The 5,000-nt window shown below is 50.6% G+C and overlaps 1 non-coding gene across 1 annotated transcript in view; it reads right to left on the reverse strand.

Annotated features, from left to right (window-relative positions):
• LOC143175405 (5.8S ribosomal RNA) overlaps positions 1-89 on the reverse strand; it is a 155-nt gene extending 66 nt beyond the window's left edge. Inside the window, exon 1 of the ribosomal RNA XR_013000198.1 lies at positions 1-89. This exon is cut by the window's left edge and continues 66 nt beyond it. This is a non-coding gene — a ribosomal RNA (5.8S ribosomal RNA).
• Positions 90-5,000: the final 4,911 nt, after the last annotated feature.

Consider the following 5,000-nt stretch of genomic DNA (forward strand, 5'->3'; position numbering starts at 1 on the left):
TGTTCATGTGTCCTGCAGTTCACACGTTGACGCGCAATTAGCTGCGTTCTTCATCGACCCACGAGCCAAGTGATCCACCGTTCAGGGTAATCGTATAAATTTTATATTTCACATATATAATTTTATTCTCATTTGTTCGACCTAATATCTCTCTTCTTTCAAAGAGAAGATAAAAGTTGATACCTGAATCTCCGACCAGCGCGCGAAGGAGATTCAGGCGTCGCCTTGGAGACGACACCGAAGCCTTTCGAGACGAAAAACGTTCAAGTAATATGTATATATTTCTCGACGTTCCGGGCGTATAGTGCATTCAAAAACCCGCGAAAGACGCAGAAGACTCGCACGCGTGGAAACGACGGGGATATATTTTGTATCCTACCCGATACTGAATCCATCGCGTGCAGTCGACCCTCGCGTTCTTCCGATCAGACGCATCTATTGTTGCGCGCATGTTTTCGCGTCGCATCGCGCGAAACGTTGCACGAATCGTACCGATCGATCGATTGAAAGCAAATAATGAAAAAAGACTTCACAGCTGGCTCTTTGCCGGTCATTCGTCCCATGTTATCTCTTGCCGCGAAATTGGCGCGCAAGAGTTGGGTGTCAGACGCGCGGCTTTAAAACGAGCTTCACGGCCGGTCCCTTCGTTACCGCTTTCGTTCTTTCTCTCGGAACGACCATGAACGAACACGACGAGCGACGCTACGGCATACACACGTCCACGGATTCGATTAAAAAAACAGACTTCACAGCTGGCTCTTTGCCGGTCATTCGTCCCATATTATCTCTTGCCGCAAAATTGGCGCGCAAGAGTTGGGTGTCAGACGCACGGCTTTAAAACGAGCTTCACGGCCGGTCCTCTCAATTCCGTGTACGGTACACGCAAGATGCGGGTTCCACTTCCAGACTACCCGGTCCCTTCTCTCTACGAGAATCGATAGTAGAAGAACGGCTCGAAAACGCGTCTCAGAGACTAGGGGAAAAGAAGCGGTATGCGAGCGAAACGAAAACGCATTATGGAAACGTCGCGAAACAATGTTCGACGGTTGCTCGGTTCCAATCGTGCGGCCGTTTCAATTTCTCGTGCGCTTCACCGTCCCTCCGTAACTCTGGCCGATCGCGTATACCGAAGAGCCGACACGCGCAAAAACCACAGGCATTGTATACTGTGTATATATATATATATATGTTACAGTCACAGCCTTCGCGCGTTTTACTCTCCGACGCGGGGTTTCCACGACGAAAGAGAGACAGTTTCGTGGCGGGTGACTCGGCCGAATCGCTACGACGGGTATTTCTATTATAGAACGAATCATCGCCACCCTTTACCAGTGCCCGACGAAGGAATCACAAGGTCATCTGGAGTTTACAATGCCAGCGACGGTAATTCCAACGAAGACCCGATAAGTCAACTCATCGTTCTATTTCTCCCCGTACAGAAAAGCGAATCGACGCTAACGCACCTCGCGCAAGCACGAACGTTCTCTTCGCGTGGATCGTCCCATCGTCCAAAGATGTAAAGACGCATTGGAGATCGTGGTCTCTGGCGGGCTCATTGCACGCCCCACTGCATATCTTTCCTCGAATCGAGAATGATTCGTCCACTAAGGCTGCGAAACTACGCGTCGAGGAAACTAGGGGAAAGAAGCGGGATGCGAGCGAAACGACAATACATTATGGAAACGTCGCGAAACAATGTTCGGCGGTTGCTCGTTTCCTCCTGCGGACGTTTCATTGCTCGGGCGCTTCACGTCCCTCCGTAACCTTCGCGCGATCGCGTGCCCCGGAGAGCCGGCAACCGGTGAACCACAGGCGTATAAACTATAGTCTTCTATAGCAAGCCTTCGGCGGTTACTCTCCGACGCGGGGATTCCACGACGAGAGAGAATTTCGTGGCGGGTGACATCGGTCGAAACGCTACGACGGGTATTTCTATTATAGAACGAATCATCGCCACCCTTTACCAGTGCCCGACGAAGGAATCACAAGGTCATCTGGAGTTTACAATGCCAGCGACGGTAATTCCAACGAAGACCCGATAAGTCAACTCATCGTTCTATTTCTCCCCGTACAGACAAGCGAATCAACGCTATCGCACCTCACGCATGCACGAACGTTCTCTTCGCGTGAATCGTCCCATCGTCGAAAGATATAGCCGCTTGGAGATCGTGGCCCATCAAGTTCTTCCGTAACTCCTGCGCGATCGCGTACCCCGGAGAGCAGGCAACCGGTGAACCACAGGCGTATAAACTATAGTCTTCTATAGCAAGCCTTCGCGTTTACTCTACGACGCGGGGATTCCACGACGAGAGAGATTTTCGTGGCGGGTGACACGGCCGAATCGCTACGACGGGTATTTCTATTATAGAACGAATCATCGCCACCCTTTACCAGTGCCCGACGAAGGAATCACAAGGTCATCTGGAGTTTACAATGCCAGCGACGGTAATTCCAACGAAGACCCGATAAGTCAACTCATCGTTCTATTTCTCCCCGTACAGAAAAGCGAATCGGCGCTATCGCACCTCACGCAAGCAGGAATGATCTCTTCGCGTGGATCGTCCCATCGTCGAAAGATGTAAGACGTACAGAAATCGTGGTCCATCACGATTATTCGTAACTCTCCGAGTCGCGTATCTGAGAGTAGGGCAAACGGAGAACCACAGGCATAAATAATACTATATATTTCTTATATATAGTTAGCCTTCGCGTTTTACTCTCCGACATGGGGATTCCACGACGAGAGAGAGTTTCGTGGCGGGTGACTCGGCCGAATCGCTACGACGGGTATTTCTATTATAGAACGAATCATCGCCACCCTTTACCAGTGCCCGACGAAGGAATCACAAGGTCATCTGGAGTTCACAATGCCAGCGACGGTAATTCCAACGAAGACCCGATAAGTCAACTCATCGTTCTATTTCTCCCCGTACAGAAAAGCGAATCGACGCTATCGCACCTCGCGCGAGCACGTAACTACTCTTCGCGTGGATCGTCCCATCGTCGAAAGATGTAAGACGCACGGAAATCGTGGCCCATCAACGTTTTTTTGTAACTCTGCCGATCGCGTATCACAGAGCCGAGACGCACATACCACAGGCGTATAATACCGTTTTCTTTCGTATGGTAAGCCTTCGCGTTTACTCTTCGGCGCGGGGTTTCCACGTCGAGAGAGACTTTCGTGGCGGGTGACATCGGTCGAAACGCTACGACGGGTATTACTATTATAGAACGAATCATCGCCACCCTTTACCAGTGCCCGACGAAGGAATCACAAGGTCATCTGGAGTTTACAATGCCAGCGACGGTAATTCCAACGAAGACCCGATAAGTCAACTCAACGTTCTATTTCTCCCCGTACAGAAAAGCGAATCGACGCTGTTGCACCTCACGCAAGCACGAACGTTCTCTTCGCGTGGATCGTCCCATCGTCGAAAGATGTAAGACGCACGGAAATCGTGGCACATCACGTGTTTTCGGAACTCTGTCGACCGCGTATCTCAGAGACGACGCGCGCGAACCACTGGCATATACTATTATATATCGCGTTTTACCCTCCGACGCGGGGATTCCACGACGAGAGAGAGTTTCGTGAGCGGGTTGACTCGGAAGAAACGCTACGACGGGTATTTCTATTATAGAACGCATCATCGCCACCCTTTACCAGTGCCCGACGAAGGAATCACAAGGTCATCTGGAGTTTACAATGCCAGCGACGGTAATTCCAACGAAGACCCGATAAGTCAACTCAACGTTCTATTGCTCCCCGTACAGAAAAGCGAATCGACGCAATCGCACCATACGCGTGCACGTAACAACTCTTCGCGTGGATCGTCCCATCGTCGAGAGACGTAAGTTTCCATACTATGAATTCGCGTTTTACTCTCCGACGCGGGGATTCCACGACGAGAGAGAGTTTCGTGAGCGGGTTGACTCGGAAGAAACGCTACGACGGGTATTTCTATTATAGAACGCATCATCGCCACCCTTTACCAGTGCCCGACGAAGGAATCACAAGGTCATCTGGAGTTTACAATGCCAGCGACGGTAATTCCAACGAAGACCCGATAAGTCAACTCAACGTTCTATTGCTCCCCGTACAGAAAAGCGAATCGACGCAATCGCACCATACGCGTGCACGTAACAACTCTTCGCGTGGATCGTCCCATCGTCGAGAGACGTAAGTTTCCATACTATGAATTCGCGTTTTACTCTCCGACGCGGGGATTCCACGACGAGAGAGAGTTTCGTGAGCGGGTTGACTCGGAAGAAACGCTACGACGGGTATTTCTATTATAGAACGCATCATCGCCACCCTTTACCAGTGCCCGACGAAGGAATCACAAGGTCATCTGGAGTTTACAATGCCAGCGACGGTAATTCCAACGAAGACCCGATAAGTCAACTCAACGTTCTATTACTCCCCGTACAGAAAAGCGAATCGACGCAATCGCACCATACGCGTGCACGTAACAACTCTTCGCGTGGATCGTCCCATCGTCGAGAGACGTAAGTTTCATAGTAAGCCTTCGGCGTTTTACTCTCCGACGCGGGGATTCCACGACGAGAGAGAGAGTTTCGTGAGCGGGTTGACTCGGAAGAAACGCTACGACGGGTATTTCTATTATAGAACGCATCATCGCCACCCTTTACCAGTGCCCGACGAAGGAATCACAAGGTCATCTGGAGTTTACAATGCCAGCGACGGTAATTCCAACGAAGACCCGATAAGTCAACTCAACGTTCTATTTCTCCCCGTACAGAAAAGCGAATCGACGCAATCGCACCATACGCGTGCACGTAAACAACTCTTCGCGTGGATCGTCCCATCGTCGAGAGACGTAAGTTTTCATAGTATTAATTCGCGTTTTACTCTCCGACGCGGGGATTCCACGACGAGAGAGAGTTTCGTGAGCGGGTTGACTCGGAAGAAACGCTACGACGGGTATTTCTATTATAGAACGCATCATCGCCACCCTTTACCAGTGCCCGACGAAGGA

The sequence above is a fragment of the Nomia melanderi genome, unplaced genomic scaffold (genome assembly GCF_051020985.1).
Source record: "Nomia melanderi isolate GNS246 unplaced genomic scaffold, iyNomMela1 scaffold0078, whole genome shotgun sequence".
In the NCBI taxonomy this organism is placed as follows: Eukaryota; Metazoa; Arthropoda; class Insecta; order Hymenoptera; family Halictidae; genus Nomia; species Nomia melanderi.